Source organism: Rhinoderma darwinii, chromosome 13 (assembly GCF_050947455.1).
Source record: "Rhinoderma darwinii isolate aRhiDar2 chromosome 13, aRhiDar2.hap1, whole genome shotgun sequence".
NCBI lineage: Eukaryota > Metazoa > Chordata > Amphibia > Anura > Rhinodermatidae > Rhinoderma > Rhinoderma darwinii.
The window spans coordinates 53,076,265-53,093,039 of NC_134699.1; the positions used below are offsets into that span (position 1 = coordinate 53,076,265).

The following is a 16,775-nucleotide window of genomic DNA, read 5'->3' on the forward strand; positions in this document are numbered from 1 at the left end:
TGCCCCATACACTGCAGGTGTCCAGGGCCACCATCGGGGCAGTACCATAGTACTGCCGTATGGGGCCCAGCCACAAATATAAAAAAAGGGTCCGTCTGCCACTGATCAAAATTATATCCAAAGGTAATGTAGTAAGTTTGGAGAAAGGAACATAACCATTATAGTGCAAACTAACTATTGCTGGGGCCTTGTTTCCAAGGCCATGATGCTGGCCAGAATCAGGACGTTGTGTAATGCATTGAATGCGCCACCGCACACGATGTACTGACATCAGGAACTTATAAGGCAGGGCTCCTGTGTCAGAATCATGATGCGCCAGAAGGGAAGAAACGTCCAGACGAGAAGAGGCGCCTGGCAGTAAGTGGAGGCAAGAAGACCCAGGAGCAATTAGTGCAGAGGGGGTCTGGTCTGAGATCTAAATACTTTTGGGGAGTCTGGTCTAAGGTGTAAATTAATTCAGGGGTAATCTCATTGGGGGTTTAAATTAATCTAGGGGTCAGGTTGGAATTCTAAATTTATTTAGCCGTCTGGGGATCTAAGTTTAATATAGGGGTATGGTTTAGGGTCAGTATTTAGGAGGCCTGGTTGGGGCTCTGTATTTATTTAGGGGTCTGATCTGGGGTGCATATTTATTTAGGGGTCTGGTCTGTGGTCTTAATTTATTTAGGTGTCTAGTCGGTATCTTAATGAATGTAGGAGTCTGGTCTGAGATCTTTATTTAGGGGGTCTGGTTGGGTGTCTGTCTTTATTTAGCGGTCTGGTCTGAGGTCTGTATTTATTTTGGTGTCTGTCTGAGGTTTAAATTAATTTTACAGTGTGGTCGGAGGTCTGAACTAATTTAGGGGTCTGGTTGGGGGTCTAAATTAATGTAGAGGTCTGGTCTAGGGTCTATAATTTGGGGGTCTGGTCGAGGGTCTGTATTTAGGGGTCTGGTCTGGGGTCTGAATTAATTTAGTGGTCTTAATTAATTTTGTTATCTGGTCTGGTGCCTTTGCAGGGGCCACATGTGAAGAGAAGGCGGAGACTTCATCCAGGTGTGACGCGGTGGCGGAAGATCGTAGACCCGGCTGGATCGAGATGTAGCAGCCAGCATTGTAACTTGGTGAGGGACTCTGCTGTGTAAAGGCAGTAGCTTCAGTGCAATGATTTTATATATGTTGCGCCCCTGCACACTTATTGTCTCCCCCTTGGCTTCAGACAGAACTTCTGCCCAACTATCTTGTCCCTGCCCTTCCAGGGAGACACGACATCGGTTAGGAGCGAAGTCCAATGATGTCTAAAAATCAGGTTATGTAACAATTTGTTCCTTAACCTGATGAAGAGGCCGATACAGCCTTGAAACGCGTAGTTTTAATTGTGCAAATAATTTTTGGACATCATTTGATGTCATATGGTGACGGAGTGATTATTTCACTGTTGCACCCTAGAATATTCAGTTTTTTTCTCTCTTTACCACTATTACATATCCGGGCTGTATTTGGTCTCGGATCGGACCCCGTGCTGCAACCTTATCAATTCTTCCATTTCTCTGGATCACGCTCTATTGCAGGGGTCTCCAACTCGGCCGGGTAAGTGGGCCACATATAGAAAAAATGGGAAGTTGACGGGCCGCATTACTTTCAAATTTTATACATTAGTTATTTGATCTACTATAACACTATATTACTATAATAATAATACTACATTACTATAATAATACCGCTAGGTTTAAAATTTGAGATATTTCTCCACGTGCTTATTTCAACAATCTAGTATTCCAGTTTAAGTGTCGCTAAATGCAGTCCGGCGGCTCAGTTAGCAGTGTTTGGCAGACACACATGTCAAGATGTGCCCTCTGTAGATGTTGCCACAGTGCCCTCTGTAGATGTCGCCACAGTGCCCTCTGTAGATGTCGCCACAGTGCCCTCTGTAGATGTCGCCACAGTGCCCTCTGTTGATGTCGCCACAGTGCCCTCTGTAGATGTCGCCACAGTGCCCTCTGTAGATGTCGCCACAGTGCCCTCTGTAGATGTCGCCACAGTGCCATCTGTAGATGTCGCCACAGTGCCCTCTGTAGATGTCGCCACAGTGCCCTCTGTAGATGTCGCCACAGTGCCCTCTGTAGATGTCGCCACAGTGCCCTCTGTAGATGTCGCCACAGTGCCCTATGTAGATGTCGCCACAGTGCCCTATGTAGATGTCGCCACAGTGCCCTATGTAGATGTCGCCACAGTGCCCTATGTAGATGTCGCCACAGTGCCCTCTGTAGATGTCGCCACAGTGCCCTCTGTAGAAAATGCAACAGTGCCCTCTGTAGATAATGCAACACACCCTTAGATAATGCCACGGTGCCCTCTGTAGATGCTGCCACGGTGCCCTCTGTAGGTGCTGCCCCAGTGCCCTCTGTAAATGCTGCCACGGTGCCCTCTGTAGATGTCGCCACAGTGCCCTATGTAGATGTCGCCACAGTGCCCTATGTAGATGTCGCCACAGTGCCCTATGTAGATGTCGCCACAGTGCCCTCTGTAGAAAATGCAACAGTGCCCTCTGTAGATAATGCAACACACCCTTAGATAATGCCACGGTGCCCTCTGTAGATGCTGCCACGGTGCCCTCTGTAGGTGCTGCCCCAGTGCCCTCTGTAAATGCTGCCACGGTGCCCTCTGTAGATGCTGCCACAGTGCCCTCCGTAGATGCTGCCACAGTGCCCTCCGTAGATGCTGCCACAGTGCCCTCTGTAGATGCTGCCACAGTGCCCTCCGTAGATGCTGCCACAGTGCCCTCCGTAGATGCTGCCACAGTGCCCTACGCAGATGCTGCCACAGTGCCCTCCGCAGATGCTGCCACAGTGCCCTCCGCAGATGCTGCCACAGTGCCCTCTGCAGATAATGCCACACACACCCCAAGTAGATAGCTCCATTGGGGCTCCCTCTAGGAGTGGAATCCACAGCCAGAGCGTTGCCGACGCTTTGGCTGGGGATTCCTCTACTGTTGGAGCCCCTGACGTCACTGTCCATACACAGTGACGTCAGGGGATCCTCCTGGACTGAAATTTGATATCAGGGGCAACCCCAGAGCTGGAGTCCCGGAGCAGAGCACTAGTATATGCTCTGCGCCGGAACTCTGTGGAAGCCATTAACATCAGTGTCCATATATGAACACTGATGTCAGGGGCTTCCCCAGAGCTGGAGTCCCGGAGCAGAGCCGCTTCTAGCACTCTGCCTGTAGTGGATGTCATACATCAGTCATATATGAACACTGATGTCAGGGGCTTCCCCAGAGCTGAAGTCCCGGGCAGAGCGCTCCTGACATCACTGGGACTCCTGCTCTGAGGAAGCCCCTGACATCACTGTCGATGTATGGACAGTGATGTCAAAGGCTTCCCCAGAGTCCCAGAGCAGAGCCTATACTAGAGCTCGGCCCGGGACTCCAGCTCTGGGGAAGCCCCAGACATCGCTGTCCATATGTAGACAGCGATGTCAGAAGATTCCACAGAGTCCTCGAGCAGAGCCTATACTAGCGCTCTGCCCGAGACTCTGGCTCTGGAAAAGCCCCAGACATCGTGTGTCCATACATAGACACCGATGTCAGGGAATTCCACAGAGTCCCGGAGCAGAGCCGATACTAGCGCTCTGCCCGGGACTCCGATCTGGGGAAGACCCTGACACACTGCCCATATATGGACAGCGATGTCAGGAAATTCCACAGAGTCCCGGAGCAGAGCCGATACTAGCGCTCTGCCCGGGACTCCGCTCTGGGGAAGACCCTGACACACTGTCTATATATGGACAACGATGTCAGGGAATTCCACAGAGTCCCGGAGCAGAGCCTATACTAGCGCTCTGCACGGGACTCCGACTCTGGGGAAACCCCAGACATCGCTGTCCATATATGGACAGCGATGTCAGGGAATTCCACAGAGTCCCGGAGCAGAGCCGATACTAGCGCTCTGCCCGGGACTCCGCTCTGGGGAAGACCCTGACACACTGTCCATATATGGACAGCAATGTCAGGGAATTCCACAGAGTCCCGGAGCAGAGCCGATACTAGCACTCTGCCCGGGACTCCGCTCTGGGGAAGACCCTGACACACTGTCCATATATGGACAACGATGTCAGGGAATTCCACAGAGTCCTGGAGCAGAGCCTATACTAGCGCTCTGAACGGGACTCTGGCTCTGGGGAAACCCCAGACATCGCTGTCTATATGTGGAGAGCGATGTCAGGGAATTCCAGAGTCCCGGAGCAGAGTCTGCACTAGCGGCTCTGTTTCCCGCGGGCCGCAGATGACAGCCCCAGGGGCAGCATGCGGCCCGTGGGCCACTTGCTTGAGACATCTGCTCTATTGGATGTTGTGCACCTAGCATAACTTTACCAGGTCAGCATATTTAACCACCTCTTGTTCTCCCACTGGTTCATGCACAATGTGCACTTTGTTGTTCTGGTTTGCTTTTCTCGTTTAGAAAAGCATTAAAGAAGCACTCCAGCAATTATTTTTTTTGCCTATATAGTGCAGGCTATTATTATTATTATTATTAATAATAATAATAATAATAATAATAATAATAATGTAAAGGCTCTTATGTATGCCGTGCATATACCTGTTTTAGTTGATGTGCTATTAATAGGTTTTCTGCCATCTTCGTTCCTCCTTCAGCTATGATATGGTTGCCCTAAGGTAGCCTACATTTCCCATGAAGCCTCTGGTACACTTTGCTTGCTCCGATCTGAGTGCACCAAGTGATAGATCACTGACATAGAACGTCCGTACTCACACTGCAGATTCTCAGTGTATTCCCACTCTGTGATGCAGCTTCACACTGTTCTCCCTGCGCCCTTCTATTGATACATCAGTGACATAGAACTTCTGTATTCACACTGCAAAGTCTCAGTGTATTTCAATGTATATTTAGCCTGTCTCCTCTGCTTTCTGCTTGTGATAGGTTTCTCTTCAGCCCTTACAAGTCGGATGTAGTGAGGAGCAGCATCTCCTAGAAATACCATGCACTCGCTGCACACAGCACACACAGATAGTATAGACAGTCAGTGTGAGTCAGGGGAGTTTTATAACTCTGCAGCTAATCATTGTATAGACTCACTTATTATATCACTGCGCTCCTGTTCCCTTAGATAGGGCAGAAATGATCTCTTCAGTACCACTATATGCTTCGAGGGACCTACCGAGAAACAATGGGGGGGGCTGGGAGGGAGGTGTCTCAGAGCTCCCAGGAGGAATCTGATTGGTGATAATGTACTCCAGTAGTTCACAGGAAGTCATCTATTTGTGGAGACTGACCTCCTGTCTACACATGAGAGCATGGTCTATGTTGGAGGTCAGAATATGAACACATGACACAGCTGCCCAAAATGAAAGGGTTCGAAACATATAATAAGAACTGAGCTGAGAAGAAACAAATGATACTGCTAGAATATTGATGGTGAGTTAGCATTATATGTGCAAACATGTTTTTGCTGAAGCACTTCTTTAATACCTACTTTGTCTTGGCTTGCAGCCTATAAGATTTTATATCCATCTTTTCCTTATTCTTGACATCAGCTAGTCAGATATAATTAAAAATACAGCCACATAGGAAAAACAAAGTATGTGCTTATAAGACTGAATATACGCTAAAAAAAATTGATCATCAAAACTTTTCTTTAATTAGTAATTTTTTCCATGACATCAAGAATGTTGAAGGGTTTAAGAATTTGTTTATTAGATTTCACAGATGATTTTTTTCATTTTTAACATTTTAAAAATAATTTTAATTAAATCATCCTGTAGTAGATTTAAATGGAATATATAAAGGTAAAATGACTCACAGTGTTTAGTCATCAAGTAGGATCCCAATATTACTTCACCTTCCATTTTGTTATTGTGTCCTTTTTATTTAAAGGGGTTATCCACATTCTCACAACTGATGACCTATCCATTGGATAGGTCATCAGTATATCATTGGTGCGGGTCTGACACCCGGACCTGCACCGATCAGCTGCTCCGGTGGCCTGCGGGCACCGGATGTTATGGCACATAATACTATGTGTGGAGCCGGAAGCAGTTGGATTGCAGCCGTGCTGCAGAACTGCAGGTCTGCTCCTGTTCACTTGAATAGGAGCAGAGCTGCAGTACTGCAGCTCGGCCGCTATTCCATGGACGGAGCCAACTGCTTCCAGCATGTACTCCCAGTGCACGGTGGCACTGGACCAGCTGATCTGTGTGGGTTTATCCTGATTAAGTTTCAATAATTTAAGCATCGGAAGGGGGATACAAATGTATTTATGGTTAAAATGAAATCAAACAAATATGTCCTCTCTTAACTTATCTATAAAACCGATATATCCGATATGGTAAACAAACATGTAAAAAATAATACCACCGATGAATGCTTCTGGCAAATGCCATCCTTCGTCTATAAACTCTTATGTTAAAAAATAACCATTTAACGTATACTATCTTTTTGACTGGATGGCTGTAGTGGATGTTGTCAGGGATCATTAGCATGTATATTGTTTGCAAAAATATTATCCTTACATACATATTTATATATATCAGTATATTACACAAAGAACTTGAATGTATGTAACAAGATAGAGTCTGCATAAGGAACACGCCTATGGAAGACACCGCCCCTGGAATGCAAGAGGAGTGTACAGATGAAATTACAGCTGAATAGAGCCAATAGGGCTTAAGCACGTCCCACCTTCCTACAGAGAAGATTTTTTGTAACCTCTTTGTGTAATTAAAGTTTAGTTGTACTTCCTACTTCACTGAGGGAGGATCTTTACCAACAAGTCTGTCTGGTATATTTTTTCCACGCGTGCCCTCAGTTTCCAATTTACAGAGGTGGCTATTCGGTGTGAAATAACAGGGAAAAGGGAAGGAACCCTGTCAATGTCATACATCAGCCATTCGTCGCCTATAGACTCCCTCGTTAATAAAACATATATGTTTAACGTATACTTTTTTTTACTGGATGACACAGGATTGTACTGAATTGGTATCATGACCTATTGTGTAACTTAAGCTCTGTTCACATCTGTGCTACAATCTCTATTATTCTATTTTGGCAGAGGAACAGAATAACGGTAAATATGGAAGCGCCAGACCCATTGTATGACAAAACCAACCCCACCTGACTGAACCCAGAGACTTTAAAGGGGTTATCCACATTCTCACAACTGATGACCTATCCATTGGATAGGTCATCAGTATATCATTGGTGCGGGTCTGACACCCGGACCTGCACTGGTTTTCCCCATGGTTTCCGTTATTTTGCCGGACAAAATAGCTATGCATGCTGCAAAAATGACAATCTGCGATGGAGGCTCCTAACGGAGCTCAGATACCTTGTTGTACACGTGATCCCCATCGGCTGTCCAGAATTAGTTATAATTTGATGTTGTTATGTTGTTCCACAGCAGACGGTAACATAAGGTTCCTAAAAGATTTGCTTAGGAAAGCTGAGGAGCCAAGAATAGCAACCTTCAGCAGATGGCAAGCCTTATTCCAAGAATACATATAATCAGTTCACTCGGTTTTGCAACAGTATAGAAGTGAAGAATACTACCATAAGAATATAGAATCCTTCAGATGATATCATATTATTTTATGATAAATGAATAACCATGATGAATACTGTACATGGTGTATTTATTTACCTTTTATACTACAGCATTGATACCAGTTCAGTATTTTACTGTAGGGTTCTATCAGAATCGTAAAACAAAAATTTACACTCCTCAACATTAAAATTGCAACACCAAGGACAATCCGTAAAGTTATGCAAATCGAAAAAGCATCAGGTGTCGCTATGATCTGCAAATTTTAACATTTTCAAGCACCCAGCTCCAATCTGTGGCCCGTGGGGGGGGGGGACATAAGTCCGATTGAAAGCAATTTTTTTTAACTACATTGAACCTCAAAAATCTGTGGAATGATTGTGCGATGCCTCCTGTTCGTGGACGTGCCAGTTATCACCAATTGTCACACATGGAGAGGGACAGAATCATTGAACTGAGAGACCTTGGTTTATTACTCCGGTAGATCGCTACGCACCTAGGCCGAGTTGTCTGCACTGTAAACAGGGGATGTACTGCTAACAATGATGTAAACTGATGGGGACCAAACAATCATATTAACAAATGATTGTTCATCCCCATACAGAAAGCATCGGCCCGTGTAAGGGTAAGGCACGGTCGGGGCGCGGCTAACAACCGCGGCCAACAACCGCGCAGGCACCATGTAAAACACCCTGTTAATGGCCGTGCGTTAATGTGAGTATAACGTCCCTTTATCTTCAAAACCGTGCAGCCATTAATTAATACATCCTTTATGGCCTCACGATTTTGCAGATTAAATTCCGTTTTACTTGCAATAATGTACGGTCATTAACAGGGTATTTGACATCCACGTCAAACATGATGCCAGCGCTGTTGTTGGCCGCATCATGACCGTGTCAGGGCCGCTCCATGGGGCCTTACCCTTAAAAGCCTGTTATGAGCGCCAATCAACTTGTCGGTCGGCGCTCATTATGAGCAGAAATCTGCCCTGTTAACCAGACTTTAGAGTATCATTTCATTATCTTTATAGGTTGGGTAAATTAATGACAGCACTTTTATATTACTGGCAGCCTAGATAAGGTAGGAGAGCAACACTATATACTATATTCAGATAAAGCTCTGTATACATCTCACGTGGTCTCTGCGGGATGGGATGTACTCCATTACTTCCCGGAGACTGTAAAAATCTATCACACAAACATCCTGCTGTACTGACGTCACAGGAAGTACAGGAAGAAAGTGTTTGTTTCCAATATGGTCGCCTGCAGGGAATGTTTTACTAATAAAACACAGTCTCTGCATTTCGGCAGCCATATATTTTTTTTCTTTTATTCATTGACGTGACTGAATAAGTCCTTGTTCTATGAGGGAGTAATAGTATTTTTAGGAACGATTTCAAGTTAGACATAGGTAACTTAATCTGTTAATTAATTCTTCAAGTCATGGGTTTAGGGATAACGAATAGCGTGCTTTATCTTTATTTATTGTATGTGTAAACCTTATTTATCTGGGGCAACTCTAGGCAAAAATTAAGTAAATCCACCTTAAGGCGATCTAAGACGGTGCAGGTGCATCAATTTGTGTTCATTATACAGTGAAGGAAATAAGTATTTGATCCCTTGCTGATTTTGTAAGTTTGCCCACTGTCAAAGACATGAACAGTCTAGAATTTTTAGGCTAGGTTAATTTTACTAGTGAGAGATAGATTATATATAAAAAAAACAGAAAATCACATTGTCAAAATTATATATATTTATTTGCATTGTGCACAGAGAAATAAGTATTTGATCCCCTACCAACCATTAAGAGTTCAGCCTCCTCCAGACCAGTTACATGCTCCAAATCAACTTGGTGCCTGCATTAAAGACAGCGGTCTTATATGGTCACCTGTATAAAAGACTCCTGTCCACAGACTCCATTAATCAGCCTGACTCTAACCTCTACAACATGGGCAAGACCATAGAGCTTTCTAAGGATGTCAGGGACAAGATCATAGACCTGCACAAGGCTGGAATGGGCTACAAAACCATAAGTAAGATGCTGGGTGAGAAGGAGACAACTGTTGGTGCAATAGTAAGAAAAGGGAAGACATACAAAATGACTGTCAATCGACATCGATCTGGGGCTCCATGCAAAGTCTCACCTCGTGGGGTATCCTTGATCCTGAGGAAGGTGAGAGTTCAGCCGAAAACTACACGGGGGGAACTTGTTAATGATCTCAAGGCAGCTGGGACCACAGTCACCAAGAAAACCATTGGTAACACATTACGCCGTAATGGATTAAAATCCTGCAGTGCCCGCAAGGTCTCCCTGCTCAAGAAGGCACATGTACAGGCCCGTCTGAAGTTTGCAAATGAACATCTGGATGATTCTGAGAGTGATTGGGAGAAGGTGCTGTGGTCAGATGAGACTAAAATTGAGCTCTTTGGCATTAACTCTACTCGCCGTGTTTGGAGGAAGAGAAATGCTGCCTATGACCCAAAGAACACCGTCCCCACTGTCAAGCATGGAGGTGGAAACATTATGTTTTGGAGGTGTTTCTCTGCTAAGGGCACAGGACTACTTCACCGCATCAATGGGAGAATGGATGGAGCCATGTACCGTCAAATCCTGAGTGACAACCTCCTTCCCTCCACCAGGACATTAAAAATGGCTCGTGGCTGGGTCTTCCAGCATGACAATGACCCGAAACATACAGCCAAGGCAACAAAGGAGTGGCTCAAAAAGAAGCACATTAAGGTCATGGAGTGGCCTAGCCAGTCTCCAGACCTTAATCCCATCGAAAACTTATGGAGGGAGCTGAAGATCCGAGTTGCCAAGCGACAGCCTCGAAATCTTAATGATTTACAGATGATCTGCAAAGAGGAGTGGGCCAAAATTCCATCTAACATGTGTGCAAACCTCATCATCAACTGCAAAAAACGTCTGACTGCTGTACTTGCCAACAAGGGTTTTGCCACCAAGTATTAAGTCTTGTTTGCCAAAGGGATCAAATACTTATTTCTCTGTGCACAATGCAAATAAATATATATATAATTTTGACAATGTGATTTTCTTTTTTTTTTAAATATAATCTATCTCTCACTGGTAAAATTAACCTAGCCTAAAAATTCTAGACTGTTCATATCTTTGACAGTGGGCAAACTTACAAAATCAGCAAGGGATCAAATACTTATTTCCTTCACTGTATATATTTATTTGTATCAAGCATATGGTCACGTGATTTGTATTTCACCTTTGCTTATATATATACATCCGATCACATATTTTAGCCGCTATTCACGTCTTTCCACTGTGTTTACACGCCTCTTACCACTGCTTCGCACCTGATTGGTGGATTGTGACCGGCCTCTGATCCGGCGTCTATGACGCGTCATGTTCCGGATTCACGTGACCGCGTCTGCCTGACGCGCTGGCATGTTTCCTGTCTCGGCTCCTCATGGTCATCACTTCCGGGTTCTGGCCACAGTTTCCGGCAACGCAGTTGCGACCAATACGCAAACAGTGAGTGGTTTTTAAAAATTTATTGGTCTTTTAATCCACCTGGGAACGCTGTATGGTAATTGGTTAGCGTGTATTTAAATATCTTCAGTACATTACCAACGCCACCCCCAGATGAAGGCATTTTCGTGACGAAAAGGGTGTAGGGGTCGACGCTCTCTGTGGTATCTTTACCAACAACAATATGCGTATGTTATGTCCCTTTTTTATTTTTATGACTTTTTGATGTTCTTACCCCATGATTACGCCGATTTAATAAGAGGTGTTAAACATAAACATCCATATCTGGTTTGTTACACACATGTATACATATTTTCATCGTCTTACCTTAATGTAGTCCATGCATTGATGGGTACTTGCATCCTTTGTGTCACTCAGCGATCAGTCCTGTTTCTATCTGTAGGTTTTGGATTCCTTGTTTTATTATTCTGTATTCAGATTTTTATCGTGTTCATTTAATAAATAATTTTTCATTCTTTCTATTTTTTGTTGTTGCATCAGTTTTTTTGTAGGTTTGATATGTGTTTGTTTGCATATGAGATTTCATTATTGGGCCATCGCACTCGCATTTGGGATAGGGTTTTTTTTTTTGCTGGGTTTTTTGGTTTAATTAAAGGTAAGAAAGGTTGTTTAAAAGCTTCTACTGTAGGATAACTCTTCTGAAGAATTGGTCAACGTTGACGGATCATTTTGTGCATTTTATAGACAAAGGGATGAAAGGAAAGGACAAAAGGAATTCTAACATTGCTCATTTTGGGTCTAACCATTCTAGGATGTCTGCATTTCTCTAACACCTTCTGTGGATATCCTCTGTCACTAAACTTCTTTTCAATTTCATTTAAACTTCTTGTTTTAGTATCATTGATCGTAACAATGCGATCAATACGTTGGAACTGCAAAATAAGTAAAGACTTTTTGGTTGCAATAGGGTGGCAACTATTATAATGTACTAAATTGTTTCTATCCTTGGTTTAACAAATAGATCTATGGAAAGAAACCCATTGTCATCCTTGATGACAGTTGTGTCCAAAAATACTATTTTCAGGGCATCATTGTGTACTGTGCACTGCAGCTCAGGCCATATGCTATTTATGTATTCATGAAAGACAAGAAAGGTGTCCAATGGGCCCCCCGAAATGCAAAAAACTTCATCAATATATATTTTCCAGACCAATGAATGAGTTTGAAACAAACTATTAGGGTAAATAAATTCCTCCCCGAAATTGGCTATATAGCAATTCCTTGCTGTGGATTACCACATTTCTCAATATCCCTTGATTGAGATCTATACCTCCCAGGGCGCTATAGGTCTGATTTTTGCCTACAACTAGCTGTGGAGGCTAAATAGAAAATGCAAGAAATCGTCAGCTAGTGACTGGGTGGAAGCCTGGGTGGAAGACCTCTAATATCTGCTGTATGTATCTCTGGTGGGGAAAGATCATTGATACAACTCTGTTATCTCCCCTAATACTACTTGTCCCATCCCCATCTGCATAAAATCGGAAGGCTGTCCCCTTCTAGATATCGTTGCTGTGAACTGCCTTAGGCAGGCTTTGGGCATTTTCATGTTGGTGTACATACAACAATTCTGTACTGATGATAATACCCCGAACCCCAGACGTGTGTCTGCTATGCCTCCTCGATTAATCTGTTAGGTCCCACCACATCCATATTTTCTTTCAGGAATCTCTATTTTTGCTTAAAAAAAAAAAAGCCATTGCCCTGAGGTGGTAACGGTAGAAACATCCCATAATAACTCAATGAAGATAGGTCGTTAATACAGCTCTCCCATTTGCAAAATAAATTGTATGTATAAGCAGGACATGCCCTCAGAAATTTTCCAAAGTATGGGATCTGTGGTGTGCTTCACCTTTAATGGTTTTCCCCCCAAAGACCACGATTGCAACTTTTTTCCAGTATTGATAGGTTATATTGCTAGTTTCTGTTATTGGGGGATTATACATTGTCATTTTCTCTATCTAGCTATTATTTAAAGGCATTATGTGGGGATCAAAAATTATTAGTAGTGTAGTCACTGCAGTATGTGAGTACACTCGCTAATATACATTCCGGTCCCCCATCACGCTGATTCTGAGATTTTCATAGATTTTTATAGCGCTGCCTCGAGGTCCGGAAGTCTATTTGCACAGTCTTCTCTGATGACGATACGACTCTTCGTCCCGAGACTGACCCCTCTGTACTCTATGAACTTGCTGTACAACTACTACTGCTTGAATATAGAGTACAGCGGGGCTGGTCACATGACGAAGAGTCGTATCGTCATCAAAGAAGACTGTGCAACTAGACTTCCGGTCCCCCTGCAGTGCTTAAGAAATCTATGAAAATCTCAGAATCGCCGTGACAGAGGACCGGAATGTATATTAGCGAGTGTACTCACATACTGCAGTGATCACACTGATGATAATTTTTGGTCCCCACGAACTGTTGCTTCTTTGAATATCACTCTGTAATGACTTGTCATCTGTGGATTATCTTTCAATTATATAATGATCACAGGAGCAGCAAATGTAATGTAGACTAATGGTTTATTTGTATACACTATTTTATTTTTTCTTGCGGAGTTCAATAAAACGTGTTTAAAGACAAAACAATTCTATTTTATGCTAAATAATTGTGTTCTTTCTTTTTCTTTTTTTAGACCATTCACGGTGCACACTAACCTGAAGAATTAATTTAACAGGATTTTAAAACAGTCATGGGGAAATCTAAAATGTGTATGTTTTTTGTTTTTTTTATATGTCTGTATAACAAATTTTATTTTATGTTAATTTAATAACATTCATTTTTTGCAGATATTTTTCTTTATAGTTTACTTTTTTATTAAATGTTTGTATTCCCATTAAGGGATTACTATTTTTTATCTTTATTTTAAACGTATTATGTATTAGCATACTACTGTTACGCTACGGTATGTGTTATTATGATACAGGTTCTTGACGGCAGCGATCATAAAGATAAACTTCTGAGGAATTTCCAATCCCGGCCATTAGAGTCAAAACTTAGCTGTCATCAGACAACTCCGCATCTGCTCTAGTTCGACACTGGACACCCTAGTAAGACTTATTCTATGGCACTATAATAATACAGCATAGTAAAATAAGGGCCCTTTTATGGCTGCTGTAAAAAAAAAAGCATACTCGCTGTCATTCAGGGGTAAATAAAAAGAAAACAATTAAAGGTCGTTCAAATAGTAAAGTAATAAAACTTTTTTTAATATTCATACCGCTTACCCACAAAATTAAATACATGTATGTCATTGCAGGAGTAAATATCCACTTGATGCTGTACGTGAACAACGTGAGAGTGTGGGCACAACAGTTGTGCCCCTGAAATCATCAGTGGAAATGTGGTTGTAATTGACTGTATCATCTGTCCCATCTCTTCAGCCACAATGGAGTGTCGTTGATAGTGATATCTATCACATGACCACTACTTGACACTATGGATGACATGGACGTAAACATCACCTATAGTGGTCAGAGATGGGGTCTGGAGCAGAATTAAAAAGTAAACATCTGCATTGGCATATGATATACAATAGACTAGTTCATACCAAAAAATACAGTATATCATGTATATAATGCAAGGGGTAAAATGAGCTATCAGAGGCACACAGGAGCCACTGTTAGCCAAGCCGTCAGTCCAGCTCACTGACGGATTTGACTGAAAATGTTGTTATGCAGCTTCTATGTACAGTGGATACACAGAAGCTGCAGAACAGCAACAAAGCAAAATTTTATATTAAAGAATAGGAGAAAAGTGCTTAGTATCACATAATATATACATTACAAAAACTGGCCTCAAAGGTTTTCATAGCTTATACTGAAAAATTACAATGCATGCACAGCAATTCCCCAAAATGTTGTAATATTTGGAATCACACCCGTACATCCATGCATGGTGCTCCGACAGCTAAATTGAGTGACTCAGCAAATGACATTACATCAGAGATTTGCTATGTAAGCAATACAATACAAGACAATTCCAAATATACTCTTTCAACCTATTCCGAACTTTAAGTTTACTTACACAATCATAGTAAAATTAGTGCAGCTATCTGTCATTCATACATGAGAAATGAAGAGTCAATCTTACACCAATGTCTCAGTCTGGAAAGCAATATTTCTGTAGTAGTATCCCGGTGAGTGGCTGTCCTGTGTATTCTCTGTGGCTGTATCATATGTCTACTGCTGATAAATTCTATAATTGCATTAGTAAATACCCTTTTCAATATTTTTGGCTGAGAGAACAGCTACAAAAGAGTGTTGATATTCAGGAACAGTCTACAGATGAGCCATCTGCTGGATGGCATTCTGCCTGCTTATAAGCTAGTATGAGCTTCTCCAATGCCAAGAAAATTATTTGAATAATCAGATTGCGTAATCTTTCCAAAGGCCATCTGTCCAACAAAATATCCCCAATTGACATATCACAACAAAAAAGATACAAAGCCACATATGGCATGTAGTACTTGAAACGCACCTGTGAGAATGTATATATCCATATAATACTCTCTGAATATCTGATCCTTGTAGAAAAGATGAGCAGACACAAAACTGGAGAGCGCAGTTTGGAAAAACACTTCAGGCATATAGTTTAATTATTGCAGTAAGACAGATCATTCACATTATCCTTCTTCGAGGAGGAACCTTCAGCAAAAACAAAAACCTACCAATTCATTATATGGTCTGATGTTTTTCAATATTTAATAGTGCAGATTTTTCTTAGTCAAGTAAAAAATGTGATACCTAAAGAAGTTGTTATTCAAGGACCAATCCCTATGTACACATCCTTTATTATTATTATTATTTGTCACAGCCAATGGTTAGTTATATTAGTAAAAATGGTTTACATTTTTATTTTACTTCTTATGATTAAAGTGCAAAATTATCCAAAAAGCACAATATAAAATAGTAGCTGCCTCCATAACATAATAATTAAAGACAATTAAAATTTCTAAGTAGAAGACGATCAGCTGATTTCTGCATGTCCGGCTTCTCTAACCACCGATGATCAGCTGTTATTAATGATAATTAAAATGTCTAAATCGAAGACGATCAGCTGATTTCTACATGTCCGGATACTCTAACCACCGTTGATCAGCTGTTATTGATGACAATTAAAATTTCTAAATAAAAGACGTTCAGCTGATTTCTGCAAGTCTAGCTTCTCTAACCACCGATGATCAGTTGTCATTGATGAAAATGCCCTAATAGCACATGCCCTAATAGCACATATGGACAAGAATTGTCCTAATGAGACGACTTCTTTAATTTCTAAATAGATTTTGGGCACAAAGATTTTTTTTTATTTTTGCCTATTTCATTCTGATCATTTTTTTTAGGATCAACACAGTTGTATGAGGCCTAGTTTATTGCAGGAAAAGTTGTACTTTCCTTAGGTCCCATTCTGGTGTAGAAAGATTTTTAGAATTTTGGCATTTGATCGTTCCTTATTTCCTCTGTCAGTGATAAGTCCTGGTCACTTAAAGAGGCTCTGTCACCAGATTTTGCAGCCCCCTATCTGCTATAGCAGCAGATAGGCGCTGCAATGTAGATTACAGTAAAGTTTTTATTTTTAAAAAACAAGCATTTTTGGCCAAGTTATGACCATTTTTGTAGTTATGCAAATGAGGCTTGCAAAAGTCCAAGTGGGTGTGTTTAAAAGTAAAAGTCCAAGTGGGCGTGTATTATGTGCGTACATCGGGGCGTTATT

At 42.2% G+C, this 16,775-nt stretch overlaps 1 long non-coding RNA gene across 1 annotated transcript in view; it reads left to right on the forward strand.

Moving 5' to 3' along the window:
• The window catches only part of LOC142665574 (uncharacterized), a 63,279-nt gene extending 49,503 nt beyond the window's left edge, over positions 1–13,776 (forward strand). The window contains exons 2-3 of the long non-coding RNA XR_012851523.1: positions 998–1,102; positions 13,699–13,776. This is a non-coding gene — a long non-coding RNA (uncharacterized LOC142665574). The remainder of the gene's footprint in view (positions 1–997; positions 1,103–13,698) is intronic.
• The last annotated feature ends 2,999 nt before the right edge of the window (positions 13,777–16,775 follow it).